This window comes from Microcebus murinus, chromosome 28 (genome assembly GCF_040939455.1).
Source record: "Microcebus murinus isolate Inina chromosome 28, M.murinus_Inina_mat1.0, whole genome shotgun sequence".
NCBI lineage: Eukaryota > Metazoa > Chordata > Mammalia > Primates > Cheirogaleidae > Microcebus > Microcebus murinus.
The window spans coordinates 10,955,359-10,970,765 of record NC_134131.1 but is presented as its reverse complement, the minus strand read 5'-3'; the positions used below and the strand labels follow the sequence as shown (position 1 = coordinate 10,970,765).

At 49.0% G+C, this 15,407-nt stretch overlaps 1 protein-coding gene across 1 annotated transcript in view; it reads right to left on the bottom strand.

Moving 5' to 3' along the window:
• The window catches only part of ITPR1 (inositol 1,4,5-trisphosphate receptor type 1), a 351,525-nt gene extending 338,250 nt beyond the window's left edge, over positions 1–13,275 (bottom strand). The window contains exons 1-2 of the mRNA XM_075998552.1: positions 13,026–13,275; positions 12,058–12,134 (exon numbers count right to left, since the gene is read on the bottom strand). The gene's annotated coding sequence lies outside the window, so the exon portion shown is untranslated. The remainder of the gene's footprint in view (positions 1–12,057; positions 12,135–13,025) is intronic.
• Between the last annotated feature and the right edge of the window lie 2,132 nt (positions 13,276–15,407).

The window sequence follows — 15,407 nt, the reverse complement described above, 5'->3', positions numbered from 1 at the left end:
GAGTCGCCCTTTGTTGCCCAGGCTAGAATGAGTGCTGTGGCGTCAGCCTGGCTCACAGCAACCTCAATCTCCTGGGTTCAAGCGATCCTCCTGCCTCAGCCTCCCAAGTAGCTGGGACTACAGGCATGCGCCACCATGCCCGGCTCACTTTGTCTACGTATATTAGTTGGCCAATTAATTTCTTTCTATTTTTAGTAGAGACGGGGTCTCGCTCTTGCTCAGCCGGGTCTCAAACTGCTGACCTCGAGCGATCCTCCCGCCTCGGCCTCCCAGAGTGCTAGGATGACAGGCGTGAGCCACCGCGCCCGGACACCACGAGGTCTTGCAGGGGCAAAACAAAAGTGTGCCCAGAAAAAAGGAAGAGCCGCTGGCATGGGATCCATCTCCTGGCAAGGGGCCAAGGAAAACTCCCCCCAGGGGAACACAAGTCTCCCTGTGACATCCCCACCCAGGTACATGTATGGTCAGATGGCTGTAAATACGGAGCAGACAAAACCCAACACACGTGCGGTGGCCTCTTGCAAGAGGGATCAAAAAGGTTCCCCTGACGACGGTCTCTGCTTCTGTTACCAGGCACTCTCGGGGTTAATTTCAGAACTTCCTTTGAGCAAAAGGCGCTTGGCGATCTCATCTTTATGATGAAATGAGGATGGACAGCACGGCATGTTTCGAGTTGGACCTGATGCCACGCGTTTGCGCGCAGCCCTCTCCTGGCCTCCTGGCCCCACTCACTGTCTCATCAGACTGTCCCCAGAAACGGAGCGCGGCCCCATCCACCGGATAATTTATTCTGTTGCAGAAAGCACAGGTCCGCGCAGCCCAGGAAATTGCGTTCTGCTTTCGTTTTCAGCCAGTCCCGAGGGAAGTCACCAACTCAGAAGTTTCAGCTTTTTAAGCAAGGCCCTCCGTGACAATCTGAGACACGAGCAGCTGTAAATCTGAAGTTCGGAGCGATCTCTAGTGTTGCTCATTTACACACCCTGCCCCCCGACACAGACACACACACAGAAATAAAGCTACACTTGCTTGTTCACAAACACAACTGCTAAATAAACGATTCTCCAAACAGGTACACTATATACACACACAGAGTCACTGCTCAAAAAAAGATGCTGATCCTGACATCTGCTCTCGTTCTCTTCATTTCTACCCTTAAGGCCAAAGTGAGAGAGAAAGAAGCCAACCAACCACAAGTTCAAAGTCGCCCAGACAGAGAACTTTAGACCTGGTGGGTACAAGATCATTTAGCCAAAATTCTTCATTACAGAGGTAGAAAACAAACAAACCAACCTCAAGTCGAGTCACACAGCCAATTAGTGGCCAAAGCTGGACCACGGGGCTCCCGAATGCCAAGGCCAGTGCTTGGGGGAGGTGGAGAAAAAGGTATGTATTTGGTTAAAAAGTTGAAGTCAGCCCCAGCCTGGGGAGACAACACCCCCCCCCACTGCCCACACAGCCTAAACCACAAAAAACCAGCAAATCAAGTTAGGTCAATATTCTAGGACAGAGATAAAAATCGCACTAGGCTTGAAAAATTCACTGGAGGACAAGGTTTCTCAACCTTGGAACCAGTGACATTTTGGAGCAGAGAGTTCTCCGCTGTGTGTCGAGCGGACTGTCCTGTGCCATGTTGAACAGTAGCAGCCGGGGCCTCTGCCCACAAGCAGGCCAGCAAACCCTAACAACCAAAAATGCCTCCAGACAAAACAATACCAAGGGAACCCTGGAAATCACCAAAAATCACCACTACCACCCTGCACGCCCCTGCGCCCCACCCGCCTTGGGAACCACTGGTCTAGGACACAAGCCTTGCTTTGCTTTTCTTTATCTCCAAAACCTTTTGCAAACATGCATTATTATACGACTTGGCAGCAGTGACCCGAAGCAGGTATTTTTACACCTATTCTGCAAAAGAGGAAACAGACGCACAGATGTTCGGTGTTGTTTTCGCCCGCACCCTAGAAGCAGTCGACAGGCCCGGGGTCCCCGGCCTGTGGCTCAGCAGGGCTACACCGCCACAACCTGAAGGCAGCCTTGTTTCACTACCTGATCCTTCCTCCCCCCACTGCCTGTTACTAATACTCAACAATCCCCCACGCCTAACGTCCTCCAGAGAACTGTACTGAACAACATCTCAAGAGCCATCAGGAGAAACTGTTTGGCCGGTGCGGCGGCTCCAGCCTGTCATCCTAGCTCTCTGGGAGGCCGAGGCGGGAGGATCGCTCAAGGTCAGGAGTTCGAGACCAGCCTGAGCAAGAGCAAGACCCCGTCTCTACTAAAAATAGAAAGAGATTAGCTGGACAACTAAAAATATATAGAAAAAATGAGCCGGGCATGGTGGCGCATGCCTGTAGTCCCAGCTATTTGGGAGGCTGAGGCAGGAGGATCGCTTGAGCCCAGGAGTCTGAGGTTGCTGTGAGCGAGGCTGACGCCATGGCACTCTAGCCTGGGCAACAGAGCAAGACTCTATCTCAAAAAAAAAAAGAAACTGCTTAATATATTTCTGCGTGGTCCTTGCTTCAGTCTCCAAGGCTTTTCAAGCAATATGCCAATTCAAGAGATATTTAACCAGCAGAGGGACATCCTAAAACATTGGATTCTTACGAACAGCAGCCTACAGCCTTTCACAGGAGACAAAACACGTATTAATATATAAATTACTTCATTCAACAAATATTTGGGGAGTATTTCCTATGTGCCAGGGAGTCTTGTGGGTATTAAAAAAAAAAAAAAGAAAGAAAGAAAGAAAAAAAGTCCTGTGAGAAAAATAGGTTTCAGTGCCCTGGAGTTTCAAATGACAGATTTTTCAAGTACCAGGAAAAGCTTCCCAGAGGAGGAAGCATTTGGGGAGGCCCTCAAGGAACAGGATTTGGCAAGGTAGATTGGGGGGGGGGGAGGGCACAGCAATCAGAACATGATCTCTCGCCCCCTCTCCCCCTCTCCCCCTCTCCCTCTCTCTCTCTTTCTCTCTCTCTCTCTCATCCCCTCTTCGTCTCTGTCTCACTCACTCACACACCACCCAGCAAATAAAATGAATGTCCCTAGTCTGGGTGTTGTATCAGCTTTTTCTGTTCAGAAATGTGTGCCCGGGATGCTTTTAAGCTGTTCTTGCAAAACAAAATCACTTGCCACATAAAGTTCTTCCTGACATGCATATGAACGCCAAGGAACTTGGAGGCCAGTGGGTATTTTTCTTGCGTTCATCTTTCTCTGCCGAACAACTATATACCAAGCAGTCGGGGGGTCCTGCTGATGGTACAGGTCGGAAAATGTTCCAAGACATAAATTCCTCTGGGTATCTGACCACAGCAGCTTATGTTTTTGTTGCAGCTTTGTTTTTGTTTTGCATGGGTGACTTTGCAACCCTAAGTAGGTTCTACATGTAGCTTCAGTCTCTTTCTACCTCTACCTGAACAGCCAATGAAAGTGTCCTCCAAATTTAAGTATGAGAGTTCCTGTTTTTGTCAGAGAATCCCCCCAGAGCTGGCCTTAGGCTGGTGAAGAACCCTACCTTTCCACTTCATTGAAATGGAAAAAACTACCAGGTGGAAGTACAAAGGTCAGCTTCAACAGCTGAAGGGGGGGGAGACTGACCATAAAAAGACAAGTACTGAATAAGTAAGGGAACAAGTATTCTCCAGGACAGACTTTCTCATATGTTCAGGTGTGTATGAGTCACCTGCAGATCTCGCTAAAATGCAGGTTCTCATTCAACAGGTCTGGGGTGGGGTCCGAGAGTCAGCAATTGCTAGCAAGTTCCCAGGTGAGGCCAATAATGTTGGTCTGGTGCCCTGATTTGCAGAAGGAAATATAGAGAACAGTGTTTTCCTCAAACTTTTTTTTTTTTTTTTTTTGAGACAGAGTCTCACTTTGTTGTCCAGGCTAGAGTGAGTGCCGTGGCGTCAGCCTAGCTCACAGCAACCTCAAACTCCTGGGCTCAAGTGATCCTTCTGCCTCAGCCTCCCGAGTAGCTGGGACTACAGGCATGCGCCACCATGCCCAGCTAATTTTTTATATATATATCAGTTGGCCAATTAATTTCTTTCTATTTATAGTAGAGACGGGGTCTCGCTCTTGCTCAGGCTGGTTTTGAACTCCTGACCTTGAGCAATCCGCCCGCCTCGGCCTCCCAAGAGCTAGGATTACAGGCGTGAGCCACCGCGCCCGGCCTTCCTCAAACTTTTGACTACAACCCATAGTAAGTATTGAACTTACAACCTAGTGTTCGGGTGTGTGTGTGTATACATGTGTGAGAGAGAGGGAATTTTCTTGCAATGTACACACTTGTTAATTATCCATGCCATATATGTTGATGTTTTCTATTCTGGTCTACTTCATTAAAAAAAAAAAAGTTGGCCAGGCACAGTGGCTCACGCCTGTAATCCTAGCACTCTGGGAGGCTGAGGCAGGAGGATCGCTTGAGCTCAGGAGTTCCAAACCAGCCTGAGCAAGAGCGAGACTCCGTCTCTACTAAAAATAGAAAGAAATTAATTGACCAACTAAAATATATATATATGTGTGCAAAAAATTAGCCGGGCATGGTGGTGCATGCCTGTAGTCCCAGCTACTCGGGAAGCTAAGGCAGGAGGATCGCTTGAGCCTAGGAGTGTGAGGTTGCTGTGAGCTAGGCTGATGCCAAATGCCACGGCACTCTAGCCCAGGCAACAGAGTGAGACTCTGACTCACGGAAAAAAAAAAAAAAAAAAAAGTTGATCAAGGCCCACTAAATTGATTCCACGACCTTTTTGTGGGTTGCCATGCAGTTTGAAAAACAGGGATGTAGAACAAAAGTAACATTTCTGCCTACATGGAGAGCCCTACTGTGTCTTAGGCACAGAGCACTAAGGCTACACTGAGACTAATTTTTTTTTAAAAGGTTAAGATTATGTTCAGAATTCTTTGCAAAAAATGCAAAGATGTGTCAATTGCATTTTGGAAATGCTTTTATTAAAAATGTTCAGGTTTGGAGGAAAGAAGGGCATGGGCAATATACGTAACCTTAACATTTGTACCCCCATAATTTGCTGAAATAAAAAAAAATACAAAAAGAAAAAAGTTCAGGTTTTAAGTTTTCTTCATTTTCATTTCTGTTTTCTCTCCTGTAAGATTGAGAAGGACAGGAGAACCTATCTGACCCTACTCGGAGATCTCTGATATCGTTTTCCTCTTAAAAGAACAAGAGCCCTTGTTCTGGGAGAAAAGGCTGATTCTAGGCCTGGGGCAAGAAACAGAGAAGGTGGGCCTAGAACACCTGGTCATACAGAAAGCAAGAAAGCAAGGAACCAACTGGAATACCCTCTCTCTTGCCAACCAAAGAACCAATGCATTGAGGCAATGAGCATCAACGGTTGCAATACCAGAGCAGACATCTCATACTGCTCTGAGTGAAGTTCACAAAGGAGACCTGGCAAAAAAAAAAAAGAGAGAGAGAGAGAAACAAAAAAAAAACAACTTGACTCTGACCAACCTTCTACATCCAATTACCAAATTAGGGTAGATAGCGGGAACAGAGAAAAATGCTCAACCACACCGCAGCGAAGCAGTCAGCAAAATCCAAACTGTGGAGACATCTGCCACTCAGTCTCTTCCAGAACCACCAAAACAAGCATGGGGGAAAAGAGGTGTAGAGGATACACTGAGATTAATAAACACACAGCCATTCATAACGTATTCACCTTATTTTGATCCCAATTCAAACTGTTCAGCGTATGTATAAATTACATGTATTTTTTTTTTTTTTTTTTGAGACAGAGTCTCACTTTGTTGCCCAGGCTAGAGTGCCATGGCGTCAGCCTCGCTCACAGCAACCTCAAACTCCTGGGCTCAAGCGATCCTCCTGCCTCAGCCTCCCGAGTAGCTGGGACTACAGGCATGCACCACCATGCCCGGATAGTTTTTTCTATATATATTAGTTGGCCAATTAATTTCTTTCTATTTATAGTAGAGACGGGGTCTCGCTCTTGCTCAGGCTGGTCTTGAACTCCTGACCTCGAGCAATCCGCCCACCTCGGCCTCCCAGAGTGCTAGGATTACAGGCGTGAGCCACCGCGCCCGGCAATTACATGTATTTTTATATAAACACGTATGTATGTACATATGTATCTCAAGGAGGTATGAACATAGACTCAAAAAAATGAAATCCCAACACAGGGACACTTTTGTAAAACTAAGACCCAGATGTCTATTAAGAAAAGACGTTGAGGATGTACTGAGTGGGCAAAAGGTAATTTCCAGATGGGAGGCACTTTGATTCCCTTTTTACGATATTTAAATACACACATAATTCTAACATATGTATACCAAGGGGAAAAGCCTGGAACCTTAATCTTGGATGGTTGGAAAGGATTAAGTTTTGTTTCACTGCTTATCTTTATTTCCTAATATTTCATTACAATGAGTATGCATATTTTCTTTTTTGTCTCTAATTTTTTATTTCATAGAGTCTTGCTATGTTGCCCAGGGTGGAGTGCGGTGGCTATCACAGCTCACTGCAATCATAGCTCCTTGAGCTTGAACCCCCGGACTCAAGCAATCCTCCCATCTAAGCCTCCTTAGTAGCTGGATTACAGGTGTGTGCTGCCTGATTATGCCTATCTTATGTCATCAGTAACAAAATTTGAGGTTTTAAAGTTTTACGCATATGTAGGGATCCACTTCTCTTATCAGGAGGGAGAATCACTGCAATAAAACTTATTTCCCGGCCGGGCGCGGTGGCTCACTCCTGTAATCCTAGCACTCTGGGAGGCCGAGGCGGGAGGATCGTTTGAGCTCAGGAGTTCGAGACCAGCCTGAGCAAGAGCGAGACCCCATGTCTACTTAAAAAAATGGAAAGAAATTAGCTGGACAACTAAAAATATACAGAAAAAAATGAGCCGGGCATGGTGGCGCATGCCTGTAGTCCCAGCTACTCGGGAGGCTGAGGCAGGAGGATCACTTGAGGCCAGGAGTTGGAGGTTGCTGTGAGCCAGGCTGACGCCACGGCACTCACTGTAGCCCGGGCAATAGAGTGAGACTCTGTCCCCCAGCACCCCCCCACCCCAAAAAAAACTTTTTTCCCAAGGATGCTGGAGAGCAGAACATCAGTCCTGGGTAATTCCCTAAAAATGACACGGGACACACTGCAGGGTGGCAGCAGGGCACAGAAGGTCTGCGTTGAAGCCCCAGGATTATCATTAGGCTCTTTGAATTTGCTGTCGAGCCAAGTGTAGCTTCACCTACTTATCAGAGAAGATTGCTTTCCTACTGAAGTGCATCCCGGGTGAGTCACGTGACTAGCCAGACAGTCTAGAAATCTGGGTTTTACCCCCTCTCAAGTTCCCATCTGCTCTGCGATCTTGCCAGACTCACCAGAGACTCTTCAGAAAGGACAACGTAGTTCAGTGTTGTTGAAAACCACAATGCGGGCCGGGTGCGGTGGCTCACGCCTGTCATCCTAGCACTCCGGGAGGCCGAGGCGGGAGGATCGCTCAAGGTCAGGAGTTTGAAACCAGCCTGAGCAAGAGCGAGACCCCGTCTCTACTAAAAACAGAAACAAATTAATTGGCCAACTAATATATATAGAAAAAATCAGCCGGGCATGGTGGCGCATGCCTGTAGTCCCAGCTCCTCGGGAGGCTGAGGCAGGAGGATCGTTTGAGCCCAGGAGTCTGAGGTTGCTGTGAGCGAGGCTGACGCCACAGCACTCACTCTAGCCTGGGCAACAAGGCGAGACTCTGCCTAAAAAATAAATAGAGGAAGAAAGAAAGAAAAGAGCACAAGTCCCTAGGTGAATCACTGCTGACCTGCAAAATCCAGCCCCAAGGACGCTACAGGTCCCTGACCGCCTCTCCTTCAGCCGTGGCCACCCTGGCCCCTCCCCCTTCCTGCAACCTGTCACACCTGCTCCCATGTCAGGGGCTTGTACTCACTGCTCTGGATATTTGAAACACCTCTCCCCCAGGAGGGCAAACCTGCTCACCTCCTTTAGACACGTGCTCAAAGGCCACCATATTAAAAATCTAATCCCCACCTGAGGGCTCCTTAACACCCCTTATCTTATTTTGTCATTGTTTTTTTACTAGGGTAAAATAACATAAAATTCACCATTTTTTTTTTTGGTTTTTTTGTGTCGCTCTGTTGCCTGGGCTAGCTCACAGCAACCTCCAACTCCTGGGCTCAAGTGATCCTCCTGCCTCAGCCTCCCAGGTAGCTGGGACTACAGGCATGCGCCACCATGCCCGGCTCATTTTTTCTCTATATATTTTTAGTTGGCCAATTAATTTCTATTTTTAGTAGAGACAGGGTCTCGCTCTTGTTCAGGCTGGTTTCGAACTCCTGACCTCGAGCGATCCTCCCACCTCGGCCTCCCAGAGTGCTAGGATTACAGGTGTGAGTCACCGCATCTGGCCAAAATTCACCATTTTTAAGGGTTACAATTCAGTGGCATTAGGTACACTGACATTGTTGTGTGACCGCCATCACTGTGCCTTTCCAGAACTTTTTCATCCTTCTAAGCTGAAATTCTGTATCCATTAAACAAACTCCCATTTCCCCTTCACCCAGCATGCACCATTCTACTTTCTGACTCTATGAATTTGGCTACTCTAGGGACCTCATAGAAGCGATATCATACAGTATGCGTCCTTCTGTGCACAGCTGGTGTATGTCACTTGGCATAATGTTTTCGTGCATTTTGTAGCATGTGTCAGATTCATCTTCCTTTGTAAGGTGAATTATTTTATACATGTATTACATAATATTCCATTATATGCACATCCCACATTTTGTTTATCTGTTCATTCATTGATAAGACAAAGGTTGTTTTCACCGCTTGGCTACTATGATAATGCTTCTATCAACATGGTGTACAGATATCTGCTCAAGTCCCTGCTTTCAATTCTTTTGCACATATACTTGCAGGTGGAATCCCCCAATCATACAGTAATTCTGTTTCTCTTTTTTTGAGGGACCCCCCCCCCACTACACCATTCCACATTCCCACCGGCATGCACAAGCCTCCACTTTCTCCACATCCTTGTCAGGACATGCTATTTTCTGTCCCCTTATTTCTCTCCATAGCACTTACTACCGCTAATACGATAATACTGACTTGCTTATTTACATTGGCTGCCTTCCCCCAACTAGGATTTAAGCTTCTTGGGGACAGGACTGTCTGTTCATTGCTGTATTCCAAGCCCTAGAATATAAATTGGCACATAGTAGGTGCTCAAGGAATTTGTTGAATAAAGAAGAAAGCACTTGACTCGCATCTTTAACAGGCATTAGAATCTGTTAAATACATTTATCGTACCAAGTACATTAAACTATGTCCAATTTAGGGACTCTCAAAGGTCAGGAGGTGATGGTCTCCTCAACTCATCCTCCTTAGCAATCATCTCAGAAGCACAGACACTAAGACAAATGAAAGGAATCACAGAAGTTATGTCATATTCATGTCACTGATTTCAAGCCTTAACTGCATTCCTCAAATGAGCCATGCTAAAACTTAAAACAGCAACAATGAAAAAAAAACTGCATGTACTTCTAGTTAACAGAAAGCCTGCAAATGCAATGTGTTTTATTTTAAAAAATCAAACCAACAGCAAACAAGATGAGACACTGGCCTTGTGTAGACTCCCTAATTAGATGTACCCAAAGACAACTTGACCTAGAAACTTAACTCCAGGCCTACTTTTATTTTGGTTGTTTTTTCTGTTGTTCATATTTGGTGTTTTATTTCATTTTTTTTTATTCTTTCTTCCAAGAGTTGCTTGTAGGGGGGGGGGGGGACAGTTTCCATGAGATTATAAATGAGTTGAAAAGCAATGCAATTTTTTTCCTCTGCAAGTCAGTTGGTTATATACCACTGGACTAGAGCTTTCTTTTCTCTTTTTTTCCCTCAATCTTTCTTTCTCTCTCATGCCCTGGTCTTCCTCAGTTGAAAATAACTTGAGGAGAAAGAGAAACTTTTCTTGTGGAGTGCACCTATTTTTTCTCTTCTAAGCAACCATTCAATTTCTCATTCCTAAAGAAAAAATGCCAATTCCTTCCCAAAAAAACCACCACTTTGTTTAAATTGATAATAGTATTTGTCAACCCCAAGTGATTTTCATGGGTTTCAATGTGGAAGCCAGAGTAATTCATTTAGAACATGAAGAACTTTCCCTGCCTGATTAGGGTGAAGTCTTTCTGTTCTGATTTGAATTATTCAACGAGCAGATTGAACTCAACACACAGACACGCAAATGTACTAGAAAGAAACGAAAAAGAAAAATGTTCTGCACAACTGGTCACAAAACAAACTGGAGGGTGTATGAAAAGGTATCAACATTTCACAGTTCAGACTACAGTTTAAACTTTCGAATTACTCAGATGGAGAAACACCTGATCCTTTCAACCTGCTCAGATGCTTTGATGTAGATGATCAAGACGGATTTCAGTTCATGCCACGAGCCTAATGCTCAACTGAGACAACGTTCCCTGCGGTTTGCTTTGGTTTCTTTCTACTTTCCTCACTTTGGGCTTGCAACACACAGCTTTCCACAACGAACTCATTACAATATCTAACACCTCCACAGATATCCACGCTTTTATCCCTATATCTGTGGCTACATCCCTTCCTCCTTACATCAAGGTTAAGTATTGTCATTTCATCGCTGGTGAGACATGAGCAAGGTATTTCATCAATAGCAGTTAAGTTTACCATTTTTCCTAGCTTCCCTCTCACCGACCGCCCTCACCACCCACGTAGGTACACGTGTGGGATGCAATACAGCCCACCGCCTGGAATTCTACCTTGCTTCCTCATACTTAGCTACTGCACAAATGATTCCTCTCTCTGCAGCTAAGCTTTCTTCACCTGTACCTGACTCACAGGGTTCTGAGATAAATGGCTCTGGGCCCAGCATACAAGTATTTGATGTGTCAATCTTAATATTTTTAGCAACCAGTTCGAGAAGAGTGTGTGGGATCAGTTTCCCCGTATCTACAGCTTACTCTGAAGACGGGAACTGGACCCAGTCCTTGGCCCTCTGAATACACACGCAGCCCCGTGAGTCAATAAAAGAACTGCAAGAAGAAACTAGACCTCACACATCCAAATGCTTCCCCCTCGCCAGTACTCCTGAGGATCTTATCAACAGGAAACAAAAGCACTATACTACTATAATGAAGTGTCTGACTTTTATTTTCTAAATTAGAAAAACCCCAAAGATTGTAGCCCAGGGAACAGCTAAATATTTATAAAAAAGTTACTAAGACCCAGCCACCCACCGCTACCCCACTCCCATTATCCCGATGTTTACCCTGTTCGTGACCATTTCAAAAAAAAAAAAGACTTTTGGTGGCCAAATCTGCAGCAACAGGGATGTGCGAGCACCCGTTGAAACCTCCCTCTCTTCAAGTGCAGTCTGACCATTTTGGGGAAAAAACAGGAACTGTTGTGTTTACAGATAAATGCTGCCCTGGGCTCGTATTCCATGGCAGGCGACAAAACAACACGGACCCCTCAGACTCTTTGCCATTCAGGTGGGTTGAGTTAAGGGCTGCATGCTGGTACCTACGCTTTAAGAACTTCCCTTTTTAAAGTTCAAATTCTTTCTATTTGCAGCAACCACTTTCATTTCTTGCAATCCAACCTACTCTGATTAAGTACACATTCACAGCAAGAAAAAAGAAAGTGACTATGTTAAAAAGAGAGAGGCAGTTAATTTTTGCTTACATATGTTGGCAGATGCAACACACTGCATCCTTCAGCATTTAAATCAACAGCACTCCTCTTAGGCCAGCAATGGGCCACCCCTTTATCGCTCTATTTAATGGCTTTTCCTTTCCTCTCTCTCATAAACTTCAGGCTGCTTCAGTTCTGAGCCATGTCCGAAGGCTCTAGGGCAGGCCCATCAGCTGGATCTCCACTCCCGAAAGCCCTCACCAAAGGCAGTGACAAACCTCCAAGACGGAGCCATGGAGTTTGTTTTTGGTTTTGGTTTTTTTTTCCCTACTCCCCACTTCCATGACTGAGTTTAGAGAGGACTTAAAACAAGCTTAGGACAAAAACTTATTATTGACTATAGCACTCACCTGACCCGGGTCAGGCACTCTGTTGCCAAAACAGGCCCAGCCAGGGGTGCGAATCCTTGCTCCTCTGGAGTCGGCTCCTAAATATTTAGAAAGAAAGAGGACTGAGTAGGAAAGCACCAGAAGGTGGGTCTCTAACAGAAAGGCTCCAGATTCCAGGTTTGCACCTTCTGAAGCCTGCTTCCCTGGTGAGACCCGCCTCCAAACCTGGCAGGCAGGTGGGTGGGATCCCTTGGGCGAACAGAACAGGAAACCACGCCGACTTATTTATTTCCAGCCTGTAACTGACACGCGGACTAAGGCACGCACAAACTTCCAACGTGCTGGTGGTGGGTGCAGGAGGCTGGAACTAAGGGGAAGTGCCTGGCAGATCCCAAAACACTTGTTTCCCAGCGCGGAGGCCAAGTATTCCAAGCCCGCATCCCCACTGGGCAGGAGCTTCGTCCACACTGCATCCCTCACCGCTCCCCCGGTTTTCATCCGTTTTTTTTTAAACCCTCCCCACGGGGGCCCCCCACACACATGCAACATTATTCTTGCAACCTTCCAGCGCGCGCGGGAGAGGGCTACATTTTTAGAAAGGCTGTTTCCTTGAGCAGATGCATATGACACCCCCACAACCTCCCTCCCAAAAAAAAAAAAAAAAAAACTATTTCCTGCAGCTGCAGCAACAGTTTCCAACTTGGGGGAATGCCATTCCAGTCCAGGATGGGGACCCCTCAAAGCTAGGCACTAGAGGAGAGACTACTTGGATTTTTTTCTTTTTTTTAAGCCTCAAATGGGCACCTCCCCACCCCACCACCACCACCACCCCCCCAAAAAAAAAACCTGCCTGCAAAAAAAAAAAAAATACCCCAGTGCATGCCAAGTGCATGCATCTCCACCAAGAACTCCCAGAGAGCGGGGCAGAAACTTCTCCGCCCGGGGAGCCGGTGCCAACTCCGCGCCCTCGGCCCGGCCCCCGCCGCTACCTGGGTGCCGGGAGCCGCCGGTTTGGGGAGCGGGGCGAGGAGAGCGGCTAGCAGCCGCCGGGCGACCCCATCCCGCGAAGACGGAGCTCGTCCCGTCAGGAGGGAAGCGGAACGCGCACACCTCCTCGCGGCGTGCGCCTTCTCTCTCTCTCCTCCCCTGCCTCCTCCTCCACCTCCTCCTCCTCCTCCTCCTCCTCTCCTCCCACCCCGGCGAGCCTGAGGAGACGCCTCAGCAGCACATCCACATGGTTACTGCACTTCGGAGCGCCTCCTGCCGCCTTATATAGGCCGGGGAGCTCCCTGGGAAACGTAGTCCCGGGCCCCGGTCGCGCCGGCGCCCGGGGCCGCGCGGGAGAACTACAAGTCCCAGAATGCACCGGGGCCCCGGGCTGGGGCTCTAAATGGACCCGCGCGCTCGGGGAGCGGGGAGGGGCGTGCACGCGGGGCGTTCTGGCTGCGGCGCGCGTTCCTCCGCGAGGGTCGGCGGGGGGCTCGGAGCCCGGGACCCCAAGCCTCCCCTGGCGGTGGGGGCCGCCCCCAGCCCCTGGGGACTGTTCTCTGGCTGCCCCTCCCCCCGTGCCCTGGATCCAGGTGTCACTCGGGGCCAGGCTGGGGCGGGGAGCGCGGCTTGCCGCGTCGGGAAGTTTTCGCGAGCTGCCGCCCCGCCGCCCCGCCGCCCCGCCCGCCGCGTCCCCGAGCCAGGAGTTCCAGAAACCCGGGGCGCCTGCGGTCGGGGCTAGAGGCGCGAGGTTGCCTTCCTTTCGCCTGCGCGCCCTGCTCGGGTTTGCTCGGGACCCTCGAGTCCGCGGGCGCCCTCCTAGCCCGCCCGACCCTGCAGGGGGAGGCGACGGCGAGCGTCCGGGGCCCGTCCCGACCCTGCAGGGGGAGGCGACGGCGAGCGTCCTGGTGCCTGGCGCAGGGGACGGGGAGGCCGAAGGCACGACCCCGGCCGGCCCCTCTCGCTGGCAGCCCCCGCTCCCGGGCTGCCTGGCGGGTACTTGAGCCGCGGAGCGGGGAACGGGGCTCGTCGGGGGCGCCCTGCGGCTGCTCCCCGGGGTTGCCGGCGAGGTGGTGGCAGCCGGCTGCCAAGTGGCGCACGCCCTGGCGACAGCGCGCCCGGGGCCCGGGTTTTGTTTTGTTTTGTTAGACAGAGTCTCGCTCTGTTGTCCAGGCTAGAGTGAGTGCCCTGGCATCAGCCTCGCTCACAGCAACCTCCAACTCCCGGGCTCAAGCGATCCTCCTGCCTCAGCCTCCTGAGTAGCTGGGACTACAGGCATGCGCCACCATGCCCGGATAATTTTTTCTATATATCTTTAGTTGGCCAATTAATTTCTTTCTATTTATAGTAGAGACGGGGTCTCGCTCTTGCTCAGGCTGGTTTTGAACTCCTGACCTCGAGCGATCCTCCCACCTCGGCCTCCCAGAGTGCTGGGATGACAGGTGTGAGCCACCAGGCCCAGCCTGGACCCCAGCTTTTGGAAGGAGGAGAAGGCCTAAGGTGGGAGGCCAAGTGAGCCTGCAGCCCTTCTTCGTCTCAGATGACGTGTATTCATTCCACAAGCGTTTCCCAAGCGCCAGCAGGGTACCGAGCGCCCTGGCTGAGTGGCAGCCAGCACACCTCAGAGCATCCCGGACAGGACAGGCACGGCCTGGTGCCGCCTGAGATCCGCTGTAACAACAGCAATAGTAGTAATAATGGTCATAAATGGGGAGGCTGCTGTAATCCTAACACTCTGGGAGGCCAAGGCGGCAGGATTGCTCGAGGTCACAAGTTTGAAACCAGCCTGAGCAAGAGCGAGACCCCGTCTCTACTATAAATAGAAAGAAATTAATTGGCCAACTAATATATATAGAAAAAATGAGCTGGGCATGGTGGCGCATGCCTGTAGTCCCAGCTACTTGGGAGGCTGAGGCAGGAGGATCGCCTGAGCCCAGGAGGTTGAGCTTGCTGTGAGCGAGGCTGATGCCATGGCACTCACTCTAGCCTGGGCAACAGAGTGAGACTCTGTCTCAAAAAATAATAATAGGCCGGGCGCTGTGGCTCACGCCTGTAATCCTAGCTCTTGGGAGGCCGAGGCGGGTGGATTGCTCAAGGTCAGGAGTTCAAAACCAGCCTGAGCAAGAGCGAGACCCCGTCTCTACTATAAATAGAAAGAAATTAATTGGCCAACTGATATATATATAAAAAATTAGCCGGGCATGGTGGCGCATGCCTGTAGTCCCAGCTACTCGGGAGGCTGAGGCAGAAGGATCACTCAAGCCCAGGAGTCTGAGGTTGCTGTGAGCTAGGCTGACGCCACGGCACTCACTCTAGCCTGGACAACAAAGCGAGACTCTGTCTCAAAAAAAAAAAAAAAAATAATAATAATAAATGGGGAGGCT